This window comes from Haematobia irritans, chromosome 4 (assembly GCF_050003625.1).
Source record: "Haematobia irritans isolate KBUSLIRL chromosome 4, ASM5000362v1, whole genome shotgun sequence".
In the NCBI taxonomy this organism is placed as follows: Eukaryota; Metazoa; Arthropoda; class Insecta; order Diptera; family Muscidae; genus Haematobia; species Haematobia irritans.
In genome coordinates, this window is record NC_134400.1 from 74,320,077 (window position 1) to 74,340,033 (window position 19,957).

A 19,957-nucleotide genomic window follows, 5' to 3' on the forward strand; every position below is an offset into this window, starting at 1 on the left:
GTGACCGTAACTTTTTTCCGACCACAGCGATAGCTCGCGCAACCGCACAGCCGTTGTTGCAGCTGACTGTTTGGCCAAAATGTCTAAAGGCAATAGATGCAGTATGACATTAAGGGAGTTTGTTCCTGTCTTGCTGAATGCACCTGAGATACACAAGCACGCCATACGCTGAACTTTGTCTAAACTTGTCGGCTGGTGAAGTGCCGGCCACCAGACTACAACACCATATAGCATTATAGGTCTAACCACTGCCGTGTATAGCCAATGTACAATTTTTGGTTTTAGTCCCCACTTTTTCCCTATTGCCTTTTTGCACGAGTATAAAGCTACCGTTGCTTTCCTCGCCCTTTCTTCAATATTAAGCTTAAAGTTCAGCTTCCTGTCCAAAATAACGCCAAGGTATTTTGCACACTCCCTAAAGGGAATTTCAACACCCCCTAAGGAAATGGGCCTAACCGTGAGAGTTTTGCGATCTTTGCAGTACATGACTATTTCTGTCTTTGCAGGATTTACCCCAAGACCATTATCTTTCGCCCATTTCTCAGTCATCCGGAGGGCTCTCTGTATAATATCTCTAACTGTTGATGGGAATTTCCCCTGACTGCTAGCGCCACATCATCTGCGTATGCCACCACTTGTATCCTTTCTTTTTCTAGGGAAACCAGAAGGTCGTTTATAGCAACATTCCAACGAAGAGGTGATAGAACTCCTCCTTGAGGAGTGCCTCTGTTCACATACCTTTGTATGTTTGCTTGTCCTAGTGTGGCTGAAATGCGTCTCTTCCTTAGAAGTTCGTCTAACAGCCTAAGTATACCTGGATCAACTTTCAGAGTTGTCAGTCCATTTAATATCGAGCTCGGATGGACGTTATTGAACGCCCCTTCGATGTCTAGAAATGCCACGATTGTGTATTCTTTGACAGATAGTGAGCTTTCAATAAAGCTGACTAGTTCATGTAATGCGGTCTCAGTATACCTGCCTTTCGAGTATGCATGTTGTCGTTTCGAGAGCAAACTTGAATCGACGCTAGTTCTAAGATAAATATCTATCATCCTCTCCAGAGTCTTAAGTAGGAATGATGATAAGCTGATTGGTCGGAAATCCTTCGCATTCGAGTGAGAGGCTTATCCCGCTTTAGGTATGAAAACGACTTTTGATTCTCTCCACTTTCGTGGAATATATGCTAAGTTGATACATCCTATATATATCGCCGACAACCAGGGGATAATTCTGTCAGCCACCGCTTTTAACTCCGCCGGAGTAATTCCATCAGGTCCGGGGGATTTGAATGGTCCAAAGCTATTTAACGCCCATTTTATTCTTGATTCTGATACAATTTCCTCAATAGGAAACGACCGCTGAGCCACTGTGGCACCGCCTGTGCATGGTTCAACCGTCTGATTTCCGGGAAAGTGTGTGTCCAATAGTATCTCCAGCGTCTCCTCACTGGACGTTGTCCAATTGCCCTCCGATGTTTTAATGAAACCTGGAGCGGAGCTCGTGGATGCTAGCACCTTCCGTAGTCTGGAAGCCTCGGACGTATTCTCAATGCTGCTGCAGTAATCATCCCAAGAGTTATGCTGAGCCTTTCTCAGTTCTCGCTTGTATCCTCTCAGATTCTTCTTGTAAGCGTCCCAATCCACAGGAGCTTTGGTGGACTTTGCTTTGTTAAAGAGATTCCTGCACGATTTCCTCATATTACCTAACTCCGTAGACCACCATGGTGGTCGATTTTTCCCCCTTGGCTTTCCTCTAGGGCATGCAGCTTTCAGTGAGATGTTGAAGGCCTTAGTAATCCGCTCCACTGCGTATTCGATATCTTGCACATTTCTCATATTTGTCTCTGTTATTTCCGGTATCATCATATTGAACGATTCCCTATACCTATTCCAGTCAGCTTTCCTAACATTTGGCGGAAATATGATCTTGGTGATATGAACATCAAATTTGAAACTGATGTAGCGATGATCTGAGAAGCTGTGTTCACTTAAAACCTGCCACTCAGATATCATTTCATTCAGTTCTTGCGAGGCCAAGGTGATGTCCAAAACCTCTTGCCTGTTTTTAGTGACAAAGGTTGGGACATCTCCCTTGTTGCAAACTACCAGATTAGTACGCAAAATAAACTCTATTAGCGACTCTCCCCTTGCATTAGTATCACTACTTCCCCATATACTATGATGTGCATTCGCATCGCATCCCATAATGAGTTTCGTCTTTGTTTTCCGTGACTCCTCCACTAAGGTCTTAACGGCATATGGAGGCATCTCCCTGTCATGTCCCATGTAGACCGAAGATACCCAATATTTGCATTTGGCTATTTCTAAACTGGCAACGACAGTGTCTGTATTGCACATTGAAGGAAGCAGAAACAAGTTGAGCTCGTTTTTAGCAATTATACAGGCTCGATTTACATCACTACCAGTATACTGCAATAGTTTGAACCCCGGAGTACTTAATTCACATATTTTGTTTTTATAAACATATGGTTCTTGAATAAGAACTATATCTATGTCCCCTTTCATCAGGAGAACTTTTAAGGCAGCACATGCAGCCTTACAATGATGAAGATTTATCTGGAGGATCCGTAGGACCATCGAGATTTTCAACAACCGTCACATCAGCCGCTTCAATCGAGTCATCAAGAATGTCCTCTTCAGAGATATCGGTGACTCTCGCAATAACCATAGGTTCAACTTTGGTGAGTTCTGAGGCAGTAGAAGCCTCCTCACGCATACGGTATCTATCCATGTCTTCAAATGTCTTGGTATCCCCCTCGACTTCGCAAGAGGATCCGCTTACTTCTGATTCAGACAGAGGCTTGTCCATTTCTGAATCCTTTAGTTTTTATACACCTTTATTTGGATATAATGAAAGCCATAACATACACGGCCCTGGGACTTTGCTAGATGTGGCAAAGACTGAGTGTTCAATATAAACACTGCATGCCGTCTTGGCCCATCCACTTCATCCAAACGGCCAACCTTCCAATCAGCTGTTGGAAGATCTGGATTGCATTGTTTCAGTCTATTTAAAATAGATTCAGGGTCAGGAGGGTTTGCAGGTATCCACGCATGTGCTCTTGGTCTAGCCGGTATGTCTTTCTTCTCGACTAACTCTAGAGCAGCTCCTTCCCAAACTTCACCAATTAGTATCAGAGCAGCTTTAAAACATTCTATAGACCTCTGGTCCTCAAATGCGACTAGCTTAAATCGTCCTTGATACCAACCAGCCTCTTGGTGTCGAGGATCTGGGCCGGGAAACTTTTCCAGCACCTGTGAGTAGACGCCAGACAAAGCATTCTCAATTTCCCCCCATTTTTGCTTTGGAACCATACCGTCCAATGCTCCTTTATTTATGATAGCCATCACAAGGCTGTCTTTAGCAACTGAGCATTTTAGCGGCTAAACTCGAACTTAATACTCACCTATGTAAATGTAATTACTAAAATGTAAATTACTAAAAAGAGTTGCTTGTTCACAAATGTTATTGCATAATCAAAAAATACTAATTGTTTTTAACGTTTGAAGTTTTATAATGTGTACCATTTTACTATTGTCCATTTGACTGGAGAGACTTTATAATTTTATTCGGATCAGCAGAAAATTTCAGCAAACTACTGACTTTTCTGCAGTATGTCTGCTGTTCCAAAATAACAAATTGTTTGCTGTTTTAGCAAAAAATCTGCTAAAACAGCAGCATTTTGTTTGCTGAAAAATAGCAGACAGTGTTTGCTATTAACAACAGACTTTTTTCTATGAGTGTATGTAATGGACAAAATAATATTTATTATTATGGATGTGCTTGCTCCGACAATGCGTTCTACAGCGGTATTGCCCGAATTAGAGCTAGCTGTCACATTAAAATTTTTTGACCAAATTGGCCAAGTTCGTTTTGCTGGATTGACGCACATGACGAGTGGGTGTTGGAGGGCAAGGACTAAACGGACAAGAAGTTGTTGAGCTCTGTGATTGTTCAGCTCCTTGGTCATCGTCAACCGTACACACACAGGTAGTTCGTTCTCCAATAAATTTTGGTCTGCGGTAGATAAGCTGGTTGGTGCATTATTTATGCCGAATTTATTGGCACTCAAGCCTTCTTCTAAAGTTTTTCCAACCTGACACATACAGGTGGAGCCATCATGTTAAAATCGCCTTCCAATCTTTTCCACAGATTATGAGATGGTCTTTGCATCGGGTGACTTCAAAAAACCCTTTTCCAAATCAGGATGCTTCGACATAAAATCGACCAAACAGAATCTCCGATTGTAGAAAAATTACACATCGAATTCGAAATACACAGTGGCACCAATTCGTTTTCGATTGATGTTGTTATCGAAACGAATTACATAGTAACACCCCAGGGATTGAAATATTCATATAGTTTCAGTCGAAAGACATTACTACATTGAGAAAAAATGCGTAAAGAATAGGGCAATACATTCCAGCATCGAGCAATTCTGACAACAAAAGACCTCATATAAACAGAATTCCTCACAAGAGGAATGAATAATTGAGAATTTCTTGTATATCTACTGAATGACAAGCTGTAATACAGGGCTAATTGTTGACCTCTTTTACCAATTTTATGAAATATGTGGAGTAGACGAATGTTCAAAAAATCCCAAAAAGAGCAACTCAAAAATCCCTTCACATAATCTGAAATATGCACCCAGAAAAAAGTGACCCCTTCTTTAAGTTAAAATGAAGAAAAAAGTTGAGCTTCGTATAGCGCCAAAGGAATTTTTATTTTTTTGAACGATGTGATTTTCGTAGAAATTAGGTAGAATGCATTCCATATATTAGTTAACATTTGCCTATATTTATGTACCACTGTACTAGAGAATGAATAAAATTTAACTGAATTGAATTCATATATGGAATGATTTTATTGAACTTTTTTCATTCATTTGGGCAAATCTTACATATTTGTTGTAAACCTTTTACTTCAAAATAAGAACTGCTTATCTTCGTTTTTAAATACAATTTTATTTATTTATATAATCATTTTTTTCAATAAAAGACATGTGTTATTAATATATTTGGAATTAATATATATGGAATATACAATTCTGGGATTATTCGTTTGGCTTGAGGTCATGGACTAATGAAAAATGCTGGTGTTGTTGTTTTTCATTACTTCTTTATTGAAATGTTGCTGTTCTCGGATATTTCGATACACCATCGATGATCATCTTCAGCGAGATATTATCATATATCATTAGTCCATGACCTCAAGGCAAACGAATAATCCCAAAATTGTAAAATTCCAAAGGTCAACTAAAAAAACTGAATATATTGAATATATTTATTAAGAATCAACAGCACCGACTGGCCTTGAAATATTAGTTTATTATTCCACTATTTCCATTTTCCATGTAATGTTATCAAAATGCGTTTTACACATTTTTCTTCTTCTACTTTTCACTTTTAATAAGTTGCTGCTTAATGCGCTTTCCAGACTATCAGTTATTCCGGACGACAGTGCTCTGTAAAGCGCATAACGATTTTATCATCCTTTTACAATTTCAATACCTACAAATATAAAAAATAAACCAATTTTTTCACAAAAGGTTAGCGTCACTGAATATTACCTGGTAATTGAAGATTCCAAAATGAAGACGAACGAAGGGGTTGTTATTCTTCTAGTGTTTTCTTTCTTTATACACCATCGCGAGTATTGATATGTATTGTTTGTTGTCTATGTTTAATAATTAAAAAACTAATTTAAAATAACAAATATGTTATATATTTTATTTATTATATTATTTTACTAAATTATTTTTTAACAATCTCTCTGATTCCAACTAAAAAAACAACCCACGCCCAAACATATCGATTACATCGATGACAGGTATCGATTACAGGTAGATAAAAGAACTATAGGAAAATTTCCTATATTCTAAGAAATTTCCTATATTCAAGGAAAAATTCCTATATTCTAACAAGTTTTGAAAGGATTGACCACAACGTTCGTTATCGTATTCGATATAGGAATATTCTCGGTTTTTTCTCGAAGAAAACTATCGAAAACGATATCGAGAATGGTTCGAAATTTTTTCGAAAAACGTTCATCTGTCGTGCTCTTACTGCCAGCCCACCTGACCATAACGTTCGTTTTCGTATTCGATATAGAAATATTCTCGGTTTTTTCTGGAAGAAAATTATTGAAAACGATATCGAGAATGGTTCGAGAAAATTTCGAAAAACGTTCATCACGTGCTGTTACTGCCAACAAACTCTTCGTTTTCGAAGGCTTGCTAGTGATTCGTTAAAGAAGGTTTCGCGATATCTATAATTGATCGTTAACGAATCTATTTCGAATTCGTTTTCGTATTCGATATCATTCCGCATTCGAAGGTTTTCTATACTGTTTTATTCCCATTTTGTTCCCATTATAAGTTGTGTAGTAAAAGAAAATTTTCAAGTTTGTTTTTATTTTATTACAACACAATATAGATAATTATAATACAAAATAATATAGATATTAGTGTTGCGAACAAAATACTTAAAATATTTACATTTAGGAATATATAGGTAAAGTGATTTAAGGCACTGCATTGACTTCTTTACGCGGATTTTTTTATAAAGCCGGTCGTGACTATGTCATTGAAAATGACTATAATCAATGAGTAACATTTTCCTGGATACATCTGCAAAAAAAATTGGTAGTTTTTTAAAAGATATATAAATAAATTACTTGCCTCTTTTAGATTCGCTAAGACACTTCACCCGCACTTAACAATTTCTTAAACTGAAATGACTGTTTAATCTCTGTCTTTGTCAAAAACAAACATGGCGGAACACCAACAAATAGCCGAAAAATATTCGTTATTACTTCGAAACAACGAACGTTCGAAATTTTTCTATTATCGAACTTTTCTCGAATAATGTGCGCGTTAATTTATTTCGAAAAACCTTCGCCATTTCTCGGCACTTTGGTCGGGTGGGAGCAAACTTTTTGTTTTCGAAGGCTTGCTAGTGATTCGTTAAAAAAGGTTTCGCGATATCTATAATTGATCGTTAAAGAATCTATTTCGAATTCGTTTTCGAGTTCGATAGCATTTCGATTTCGAAGGTTTTCTGTACTGTTTTATTCCCATTTTGTTCCCATTATAAGTTGTGTAGTAAAAGAAAAATTTCAAGTTTGTTTTTATTTTATAACAACACAATATAGATAATTATAATACAAAATAATATAGATTAGTCTTGCGAACAAAATACTTAAAATATTTACATTTAGGAATATATATTTAAAGTTATTTAAGGCACTGCATTGACTTCTTTGCGCGGAATTTCTTATTACGCCGGTCGTGGCTATGTCATTGAAAAGGACTATAATCAATGAGTAACATTTTCCTGGATACATCTGCAAACTAAACAAGAAAGAAAATTGTTTTTTAAAAGATATATGAATAAATTACTTACATATTTTAGATTCGCTAAGACTCTTCTCGCACTTAACAATTTCTTAAACTGAAAAGACTTTTTAATCTCTTTCTTTGTCAAAAGCAAACATTGCGGAACACCAACAAATAAGCCGAAAAATATTCGTTATTACTTCGAAACAACGAACGTTCGAAATTTTCTATATCGAACTTTTCTCGAATAATATGTACGTTAATTTATTTCGAAAAATTTTGGCTTTAGCGAACCTTCGCCATTTCTCGGCACTTTGGTCGGGTGGGAAGAGTTATTCGTATGTATGACATGCTTTCTATAATAAAGGAGGTCAGAATTATCATTTTATAAGAAATTTTACCAAATTTGGGGAAACTTGATTTTAATTCGGGTTTTACTTATTTTTTCGAATGCTTTGAATAAAATTTTCTTGTTCAGTAGTAAATCCTTATATCCAGCGTAGAAAACAGTATTAGTAAATAAAATTGTTTTATTCTAGTTAATGAACTATTCCTAACTGATTTCAGTTTAGGATTTTTTTACTGAAACAAGTAAATTTTATTATTTCACACAAAAATTTACCTTAATGAAAATAAAATGGCTAAACTAAATTGATGGACATTGTACCTTTAGTTTCGAAGGTACTTTTTTCTGGGTTTACGTCGATTAACGGTAAAGACAAAACGAACAATAGTATTAACTATTCTATTTACAACCACGTACCAGAATAAATTTCCGAACAGTACATAACCTGAGATAATAACAGGTCATGAGCCAGACACTTCCTGACAAATAAAGGTAGAATCACGATGAGTAAATTCTACACAAGGCACCCCAAACCCTACAACACAACAATTCAATTTCTTTATTATAAGCGAATGTATGGCGTCGGATATTTATGTATAAATAAAGCTGTGGTTGAACTTATGATTTAAGTTCCTAAATTTATTTATGTTTAGTTTAATATCTAAAGCCCATTTACTATTTTGTTTAGTCTGATTTTTAGTCAATTTAATTAAATAAATAGTAATTGATATTAAACTATTCATAAATGCACATATTAATAATGCTGCAACAAGGCGTCACCAAAAAAAGTAGTGAAAAAGTTCTTTTTGGGCCTCGGAGTGGTGCAAAATTGGCAGAGAAGCGATGACTGTAATATGAACTGTCATAGGAAGGATGTCCACCATTTCAGCAGCCGTTGCACTGTATTTACATCATTCTTAAGGTGTAATCCGAATTCAGTGTTTTGAATGTGAATTAAAAAAGTTTGTGATATTTTCCCGAATAAGTAATTTTTATATATAATTATACAATTATTTTTCGAGATATAGATTAAGGAACATGGTTAATAGAGCCATTGAAAAGAAAACGCCAGATACAAATCTATACACGCCTGGACTGTACATGTTTCGGTTCGGGCGAATGAACCTTTCCACAGCCTTTAGTATAGATCTGGCTGGGAGAGATAACTCAATTTTGGGCCCTTTATGCTAACTCCTTATGGAGAAAACATTTGGGAAATTTCCTCTTACAAATTGAATCATCTTTTCTCCCACTGTACATATAACTTACAAGTCCCTTTTCATATAACTTACAAGTCCCTTAATCTTATTTTTATTTCGTTTTGTTACATAGTAATGCAACAACACGAAATTTATTTTTAGAAAGCTAATTTGTTAGAATTCACCTAAGTGGTGAACAGTCGAACAATGCTTATTGTTTCTACAGTCAACTACAACATATGACAATTTACAGAAACTGGTTTCCAGGATACAACAACAATTCTAACGCGTACATTAGTCGTGTTTTTCCTAGTTTTACGACGGGCTCATCGTTGCTTATTATATTTCATGTTAGCCTGATACCGAAACAGGCAATTGACGTCCAAATGCATTATATCTAATTATACAATTATTTTTCGAGCTTTATGGACAGATATAGATTAAGGAACATGGTTAATAGAGCCATTGAAAAGAAAACGCCAAATACGCCAGATACAGTCCAGGCGTGTATAGATTTGTATCTGGCGTTTTCTTTTCAATGGCTCTATTAACCATGTTCCTTAATCTATATCTGTCCATAAAGCTCGAAAAATAATTGTATAATTAGATATAATGCATTTGGACGTCAATTGCCTGTTTCGGTATCAGGCTAACATGAAATATAATAATTTTTATAATTTTTAATGCATTCCAATGCTTGTCTGAAAAGTTTGCAGTGGAATATTTTCAAAAAAGATCAATTTTTCTAGCATTCTTCCGGCAATCTAGCATTCTTCGGCATTTGAATTTGTACCATTTTATTAATTCTTTTTGACCTATTTGAAAAATAAAAACATTAAAATATGAAAACACGAGCATGTCCAAGAAAGTAGAATTGCCATTTTCGAATTTCGAAAATTTGAAAGTTGTGCTGGATTGTGCTAGGTTTGTGCCGATTTGTGCTGCAATTTGTTTTTTAAAATTTTATCAAATAGCCGAGATATTTCGAAAAAACTTTTTTCAACAAAATTTTTGCCAGAATCGCCATTTTCGAAATTCGACATTTTGACAGTTGTGCTAGCCGAGTACATTATTGTGCCGTTTAAATAAAAATTCTATCTTATAGTTTTCGAGAAATTCTAAAATTTCCAGAATCTCCATTTTCGAATTTCGAAAATTTTAATATTGTATTAAACCGTTATCGACTTATGCTAAGTTGTGCCGTTGAGATCACCTTTCTCTCTCAAGCCGTTTCCGAGAAACAGCCAAATTAAATTTTTAAAAAAGTTCAAAAATATGTGTTTGAAAAACGCCAAAATTTAAATTTTCGAATTTCAAAAAACTGAATGTTGTGCCAATTTGTGCTAGGTTAGTACTCATTTGTGCCGTTTGAATCAACTCTCTATCTCAAACCGTTTTGGAGATATTCGCAAAAACTTTTTTTTAAAAAATGCCAATTTATGATTGAAAATAGTCAAAATTTAAAATGTTTGAATTTCAAAAAACTGAACGTTGTGCCAATTTGTGCTAGGTTAGTACTCATTTGTGCCGTTTGAATCAACTTTCTATCTCAAACCGTTTTGGAGATATTCGCAAAAACTTTTTTTAAAAAATGCCAATTTATGATTGAAAATAGTCAAAGTTTTAAATTTTCGAATTTCATAAAACTGAACGTTGTGCCAATTTGTGCTAGGTTAGTACTCATTTGTGCCGTTTGAATCAACTTTCTATCTCAAACCGTTTTGGAGATATTCGCAAAAACTTTTTTTAAAAAATGCCAATTTATGATTGAAAATAGTCAAAATTTAAAATTTTCGAATTTCAAAAAACTGAACGTTGTGCCAATTTGTGCTAGGTTAGTACTCATTTGTGCCGTTTGAATCAACTTTCTATCCCAAAACTTTTTTTAAAAAATGCCAATTTATGATTGAAAATAGTCAAAATTTAAAATTTTCGAATTTCAAAAAAACTGAACGTTGTGCCAATTTGTGCTAGGTTAGTACTCATTTGTGCCGTTTGAATCAACTTTCTATCTCAAACCGTTTTGGAGATATTCGCAAAAACTTTTTTTAAAAAATGCCAAACATATTGTTTAAAATGGTCCTATAATTTTATTATCATTTATCGTCTTCTAATTTTGTATGATCACAGGTTTCCATGACTTAATTCGTTGGTGATAACAGGCAATTTCAGACGTGGTCATATACAGGCAAAATGTAGGTCGGGGTCCATATACAGGTAAATTTGGGAAATCCGTGCTCTGTACCACTGCAATACAGGTAACAATCCACCGATTCATTCATAAATTCTGAATAGACTTCCTTATCTGTGAATGAATAAGAGGTAACAAATCGAATTATAGGATTTCCCAATAATGTGAGAGTTGAAAACACATGTGATCTACCACGTATAGAGTGTACCTGTACTCATTTATGATTTGTAAGAATTTGTCCCATTCAATGAAGCGTGGTTTAACTTTCCCAATCAATTAAAACCGTAACCTCAAACTGTAAACACCTACATAGTCATATCAAAAGTGCTTATATTCGAAGTTTCTGTGCCAATTTTTGTATCAATTTTTATAAAAGTGAAATCTAAAATGAGTTCGGGAAAGAGTTCGATCAATAGTGAATCCGTTGATAATAATAAAACTAACGTCGTTCCAGAAATTAGTAAAGTGAAGAAATCGTCTGCAAATCAAGTTCATAATAAAATCGAAAATTTAAGAGAACTTATTCGTGAACCCCAATTTTCCAACGTGATTGATTCAAAAGGAAATGTAGCCCCTCCGTCCACAAACGTGTATAAAAATTTAAGTGATTCGTTACAAAATTGTAATAAAATGAAACCGAAGTATATTTATACTCTTTTCAAAGCGAACCGTTATAGTTTGTATGCGTATTTGGTATCGATCCTTAACATTGACTGTCCGTGCAACGAATCAAACGAGGTTAACAGTTCATCCGATACATCATCTAACATCGTTGAATTCAATATAAACATTACGGAGATTTGGTCTAGTTTAAAACCAGAAAGTAGTTTACATATTTTCAAAAATCGTGATCGTACCATAAAAACGTTGAAAAAAATACATGGACGTACGTTCTTTACGAAGAGATTCATAATGTAACAAATATTCCATGCCCTTTCATTTTTAAAAAATCTCAAGTGTCCGAATCGGGAATATATATATATATATATCGGTATCTGGTCAATGTCCTGAATGTCCCTGCAAATTTCTGGGCAGAATTCCTCAAGAGCCTAATGAAGGTGAAATTATCAAAATGTATTGTAGTATTAGCGATTTTGACGGTAGTGTAAATCACGTAAAAAAGAGAGGCAATTTACGAAAAGCCATCGGTAATAATTTGGTAGAGCAAAATTTATTGCCGTGTCAATATAGAAGAAACGAAGCTCACCGGTTAATTGAAACGCTTGGAGATAGCAGTCCGCCGAATTTGACTAAAGTTGAAAACCTAGGGAAAGCGAAACAGGAAGCTATGAATAGAATGTTAGGAATAACGGGCACAAATGCAATAGACGGAATTTACAATTTAAAATACACAACCAAATACTCTGCGTCAATTCACAATATCGGTCTTGATCCATTTTTTGTTCACTATTGGTCGAGAGATCAAATGTACCTATTTTCGAAATTTAACGAATCTTTAATAGTGGACGCAACGGGCAGTGTAGTAAAATCAATTGTTTTACCAAACAAAGAAAAATCTTCGCACATATTTCTGTTCCAGGCGGTCATTCAAATTAACAACAAAACGGTACCGGTATGTCAAATGCTAACCACGGTTAAAACAACTGTTGCGATTATAAGTTGGTTCTTAGAATTTCTAAGAAAATGCCAAAATGAAACCAGAAACATAACGGTACCGAAAGAATTTATTTGCGACTTCGATAAAGCATTATTAGGTGCGGCATCGCGCGTCTTCTCGAATGCAAACAGTTTGCACCACTATCTAGATTGGTGCTTCGATATTATTTGCGGTAATAATAAAACATTTCCCTCTTGTATTTTACGTTTAGATGTGTGTCATTTTACGAACATAATTGCTCGGTGGAAGTGCTATTCCAAACACCAGACTGGAGTAAGAGCAATGTACATGCGTTCTTTATGTATTTTGAGGACCCAAAGTGATTTTTCAGAGATGCATAAAATGTTCATTTCAATTTTGAAATTGGCATTGCACAAAAGTGGCGAAAAAGGAAGTCCGGCATTTGAAGCCAAAGAGTACTTGAGGTCCAAAATAAAGGGAAGTCCAGAACTTAATTTTGATGACCAATTATATTCTTCTGAACTGGAGGACTCAGAAGTCGAAGAACATCATATAGAAGAAGAACGATATTCAAGTATTCAAACTTACGTGAATAACACATACAACGAAGTTGCTGAAAACGCCAAAAGGGAGTATATGGATATCGACGATGACCTTAATGGATATATGCTTCCCGACTTCGCTGTGAAGTTAAAAAAAATAATGATGTATTTTCCAATATTTACCGAAATTATGCGTGGTCTTCGTGGAGAAGGAAGAGTAAATGCAACGTCTGCACCCGTGGAATCCTATTTTAACGATCTGAAGCACAGGCAGTTTCGAGCGGTAGGTCTTCCGCTTCGTGTGGATAAATTCGCCGCAATACACATACGTGATATTCAAAAAACGTTGTATGAGTCTACAACCGGATGCTTCAAATTAAACAAAGATGGAGACGTCGACTATATAGCAAAATCTACCGACATCGAAGGGAAAATAATATTGGAGAATACATCAAAAACATGCCCATCACAACCTAAGCGAATTCAACAAAATGTAAATATTGAGAATGAACTTTCTTTGGAGTTAGATTGGCGGAAGAAAAACAACAAAAGAAATACAAATGAAGCAGAATTTGCAGTTTTGCCGGATGATTCTCCTGATTCTGAGAGTGAAATAGAAGTAGTATCCGACTTCAAACGATTCCAATCAGAGAAATCCAAAAAGGTTAAAATAAAGCGGGCACGGTATGGTGAAAAATATCCAGAAATTGAACCATCTACGAAAGATAAAGGAACCTACCTACCCTGTTATTCCAAGCGGATCCCGTCCAAATGTGAAGCTAAAGGGATGTTCTGTATCTTTGTCTAATACATGTGCATTCGATAGCTTTTTTGAGATTGTGTGTATTGCACTGGCGAACGAGTCTTCGTATGCTGAACAATTACAAAACGTGGACATTCCTTTGTTTAGCTGTGCCAGGATGTTCTTGAAGGAAAGGCTTTGTGCAAAACTATTTCGTGAGCGAACATCTATACTCCGATCAATGCGGACTGCTCAAAGAAGACTTTCGAAATTCACTAACAATTACAAATCAACGTGCACCATGGAAAACATTAGTTGCGAGTGTAACATCACCGATTTGGCAAAGGAACTACTCTCCGGAGCACCTAGCTATGTCGTCATGTATCAATGTCAAATATGTAACTCTTCGAAGACAGATGTGTTTGTAGATACTCGGATTCATCTCGACATCATAAAACAGAGAGGAATAAAACATCTTGCGGAGGCATTGGACTTCACAAATAGAGTCAAAAGATGTTGCAGCCAGGACATGCTATGCAACTGCTACTACAGTCCCCATCTTCTAGTTAGTGTCGATATTGGTTTGGATAACCGGCTGAAAGTTTGTGATATACCCACCGAAATACAAATTTGTGGGGGCCCTAAGTACAAGATTGCGGGATTCGTCGGCTACAGAGGCAATTACAGCACTACATCGATTGGACACTACACTGGCCATGTGCGAATAAATCACCACTGGTTGGAATACGATGACTTATCATCAGAAAAATCTCCAACTGGTGTTAATATTAACACACTAGTTGCTCCTCAAATTATATTTTATACAAAGCTTGAAGACTTGTGATGTTGACCATCGTAATATAGAGGTTTAAGCTTATTATTAAAATAAATACATTCAAATTAATGAAGAGTCTTTTATGGACCCATTGGGATATCACTACATTCAAGCCTTATAAAACTTGGAAACTGAATACAAAGCCAAGTTGCTATTTTTTAGAAAAAATTTGCGAATATCTCCAAAACGGTTTGAGATAGAAAGTTGATTCAAACGGCACAAATGAGTACTTACCTAGCACAAATTGGCACAACATTCAGTTTTTTGAAATTCGAAAATTTAAATTTTGGCGTTTTTCAAACACATATTTTTGAACTTTTTTAAAAATTTAATTTGGCTGTTTCTCGGAAACGGTTTGAGATAGAAAGGTGATCTCAACGGCACAACTTAGCACAAGTCGATAACGGTTTAATACAATATTAAAATTTTCGAAATTCGAAAATGGCGATTCTGGAAATTTTTCGAAATTTTAGAATTTCTCGAAAACTATAAGAGATAGAATTTTTATTTAAACGGCACAATAATGTACTCGGCTAGCACAACTCAGCACAACTGTCAAAATGTCGAATTTCGAAAATGGCGATTCTGGCAAAAATTTTGTTGAAAAAAGTTTTTTTTTCGAAATATCTCGGCTATTTGATAAAATTTAAAAAACAAATTGCAGCACAAATCGGCACAAACCTAGCACAATCCAGCACAACTTTCAAATTTTCGAAATTCGAAAATGGCAATTCTACTTTCTTGGACATAACACGAGCTATAAAAAATGTAATTAAATAACTTCTGTGTAAAATAATTAACTTCTTTGTGAGGACATTTTTGGAAATGCAATTTTTTTGCTGGGAAAAAGTGTGGAACTACTATTTATTTATATGCTTTATTAAAAATTATTTGTCTAGTTATGTTGATATATCATTTTTATAAAATAAAACATTAAATGAACCTATAAGTTCAGTCTATTAATTTTTAGCTATCCCCCCTAGGAAAATTGTCTAGCTACGCTATAACTGTGAGCCTCATTTTCTCTTAAAAGGGGCGTGCAAAATCTATATGGATTCTTATTGAAAATACTGGTTAATACATAACTTAAACCCGTAGTTTATGCGATAACAATGATTATATTCCTGTTAAAGAAAACTCCAAGAACCTAGTTATAAAACAAATAATCGGAGAACTGAAACTGTTCCACATATGAACAACGCGGAAAATGAAGGAACTTCACATATACAATGCTAGATACGAGGCAACATAATTTGTGGATTGCGAGTCAATCTGGAGAAGAACGCCATATCAAGAAAAAACAACTTAGATCCACATTGTATAGCCCTATAAAAGGAGATCAGGTTCCGCAACTGAACGTACAGTGCAAGAGGCATCCCAAGGAATTCAATAGCTTGTACCGAAACGTGGTCAAATCGACCCAAACTGAACATAAAACGTACTACCATATTGAATATCCTTTCCAGCCTATGCATATTCTTCCCAGTCGTACCGAAAACCACTTCAACACAGTAGCAAATATTTGATATAAGTGCAAGGTTTCTCCTGACAAACAAGGGTAAATACATGTTAGTACTGTAGATAAGGTTGCCAGATGATGGTTGCCGAAATCCGGGACATTGCGCCGTTCATTCCGGGATTTGTCAGGACAAGCAAAAGCAGTCACCTTTTTCGAAAAAAGTTGCCCATATTTTATCACTTGGTAAATTTGCATAAACGCCATGGCGTAGTCGCTATTGTCTGCAGACTTTGAAATTCCTAAATATCCTGGATCCTCTGAAACTTTCTCTCAAGATGGCTGCTCATATTTACTGGCATATTACTTTCGGTTTTGGCAAACAAGCTTATTGTGTAATTATAACCACAGCGATAGGCGGTAGGCGAAACATTTCTGTCGCGTCGACAAATACAATAAGCTTCTCGAGAAAAATTCATCTTTTCTTGTTTCCGAGAGTTTGATGTCAATATAGCATGATTTTTCATTACTTAATTTTGGAGATGAATAAAAACCTGTATTATCTTTTTATTTGTTGAGTTATTTCAAGATTGTACAAGTATCCAGACAACTACAATGCCTAGTAAAATTTGATAAGCGATGTCAACACCATACCATTTTCCGCCAAGGAATTAGAATAGATTTTAATTTGGCGACACGCTACTAGCCACGCTACTAGCCATTATAAGTTAAGTCCGAAGGCATACTCGATACTACTGAATGTTTAACGGATCGATAACACATTTACCGATTATTTAGTCATCGCCGACAAGTCGTATCGATCCGACACACTGTAAGATTCTTTACAAACACCGACATTCCGTCCGGAATAACTGACAGTCTGTAAAGCGCAAGTTGGCAGTTTGGAAGTAAAATTATTGACTTCTTGCAAATATTAATTCAAGTTTTGGAAAATCGTTTCATCAGTTAAAATGACACGAAAAGGATATATGGCTTCACGTTTGAAGAAATTGAAAAATGTATCTGATTTCTCAAAAACGTTTGCATTTGAAAAAAATTTGTATTTGGTGTAGGTGAGAGCTTTAATTTAAAGAATCACATGGATACCAACCATCCAACTGTTCATTGGAGGCAACGTCTCATGCGAATAGTATAAATAATAATGTTGACTTCAGCTGGTCTAATCCAATTGTTTGTTTTATTCCAATGTTGTTGTTTTATTCAAAAACCCTCGGAAAATCTCAACACTAGATCTCACAATAAAAAGGATCGCTAAATATTTGCATCCACTGTCAATGGTAGAAAATCAATTTTGATATAGCTTAAAAATATACCATGTATACTAACAAAATATTTGGTAAGACATTAATTGTCCTTAGTATACCTGCTAAATACATTCATAAAATGCAACAGAGTGAATATAATGGGAGCCACCGTGGTGCAATAGTTAGCATGCCCGCCTTGCATACACAAGGTCGTGGGTTCGATTCCTGCTTCGACCGAACACCAAAAAGTTTTTCAGCGGTGGATTATCCCACCTCAGAAATGCTGGTAACATTTCTGAGGGTTTCAAACTTCTCTAAGTGGTTTCACTGCAATGTGGAAAGCCGTTTGGACTCGGCTATAAAAAGGAGGTCCCTTGTCATTGAGCTTAACATGCAGCATTCAGTGCAGCACCAATGTGGTATCACAATGGACTGAATAGTCTAAGTGAGCCTGATGCATCGGGCTGCCACCTAACCTAACCTAATGGTAGAAAATGATGGATTTAAAAAGTTTGCAAATTGCAAGCATCAGTAATACACAATGCCATCTAGATATACCCTGACGAAAAAATACCGAATAGCGAATACAAAGTTGGCTCTAAAAATTTGAATGATTGGAGGAAGGGTTATATTGTGAATTATCCAAAGACTGAATAAATAAATAAATAAATAAATTTTTTTCTAACGAGACCCATATATCTACAACAGCACATTTCATAACACTGGAGAATGTAATCCGCTTTTCTATACTGTTTTTAAAGGAATAAAATATTACTTATAATTACCCACAATGTCTTTTTTTTATTTTTTTTATAAAAGTAACGAGTGTAACGAGTAGTCAAAAGTAATCAAAATTTACAACACTAACAACAAATACACGTAAAGCTGAGTCCTATGTTCAGTTTTCAAGCTGAAAACCAGCTTGTTTTCACGGTTACTTTTTAATTAACTAATTTAGAAATATAAAATTATTTGCAATCAATTCCTTGGATCTTTTCCATCCATTATGTGGCAAGACGATCAAAATATAATCGTCTTCATAAATATATTTGTAGTTTTAATTTAGTGTTTTGGTGAAAAACCCGAACATAGTACTCACCTTAAGATTGAATGAAATGGAACAAAATATGGCAGCAATAAATATGGACTCCAAAATAAGTCTTCCGTATAGAAAAACACCTAAACATCTCATTCTATCAACACGTATCTAAATTTCGAGACATTGACCTAAGGCCGAGCCCTGAGGAATGGACCTAAGACCGAGCCCTGAGGAACGCCACTACTAATTGAAAGTGTATCAGACGTAATACCATTAAATTGAGAGCGGCCTGATAAGTACGAAAAAATCAATTTACAGACATCGGAACTAAATTTTTATTCCGTGAAAACTTTTGAACGAGCTAAAATAAACTGTTACTTCAATACAAAACTGACTTCGAATCACATTGGGTTATGGGTTCCACTGATAAAGCTGGTATTGTTCAATTTGCTGGAACAAATTTTGAGAATTGGAAGTTTAGGGTGGAGAAGCTTTAAATGCATCGGGTTGTATCGAAGCTGTAAAATGGTCAACTCAAGAAACCAATAATGTTACATTCCTTAAGCTAGATGCAAAAGCCCAGGATATTATAACCAGCTTAATACATGACGACTACTTGGAATATAATGGACAAGACATCGGCGAAGGAATTTTATAATAGTTTGCATAACCCCTTTTCGAGGGAGTCATGCCAAAATTATTTGGAAAGAGTTGGCCAACTTGAAATTGAGAGAAAGTGAGTGTCTCAAGGAACATTTCCTAAAATTTGACACCCTTGTATGACAACTGAAAAGCGATGGCGCTAAACCAGAAGAGGCAGATCTTGTTTCCCAACTATTCTTTTAACATTACCGGAGTCCTTTGAACCCATAGTTACGGCGTTAGAGAACTTGAATATTGAAGATTTAACTTTGGAAGTTGTGAAACCCCGGCTATTAACGGAACAGTCGAAGAAAAAGAACCGCAATTAAAGTGAAAATGTACATAAGGCAACAGCATTGCGGTTCAAAAACAAAACAAAAAATCCCGGAAGAAAGACTGTAAGAGTAAAGAAGCAAAAACCGCTGCAGAGAATGAAATTGTGGTAAGTTTTATGGCCGATAAAAATAAAAGTGCTATGTCATATAATAATAAAAGAGAAATTGTATTTGTGTTCTTTATAGTCCTAAGTTCAGAGAACATTTGCTTTCTGCCGGCAAAATAGTAAAATCTGGATTACAGGTAGAAGGAAACTATGATTTGATTATTTCAAAAGCAAAGAGATGTGGTAACTTGTTTGACAAGGAATATCTAGGAATCTAGGAAAATCTATCAAGACCTCTAAAGCACATCCATTCTGGTGCACATACATCAGGTCGCCAACTGCATGGGACGCCTCTAGATTTTTCGTTACCTTCATTGAT

The 19,957-nt window shown here is 35.5% G+C and overlaps 1 protein-coding gene and 1 long non-coding RNA gene across 2 annotated transcripts in view; one reads left to right on the top strand and one right to left on the bottom strand.

The window, feature by feature from the left end:
- kug (FAT atypical cadherin kugelei) overlaps positions 1 to 19,957 on the top strand; it is a 603,151-nt gene that overhangs the window by 180,632 nt on the left and 402,562 nt on the right. The gene's annotated exons all lie outside the window — the stretch shown is intronic.
- LOC142237222 (uncharacterized) lies at positions 6,420 to 6,889 on the bottom strand. The gene is made up of 2 exons (XR_012722398.1): positions 6,704 to 6,889; positions 6,420 to 6,652 (listed from the first exon to the last, which is right to left on the bottom strand). It is a non-coding gene; the product is annotated as an uncharacterized LOC142237222 (long non-coding RNA).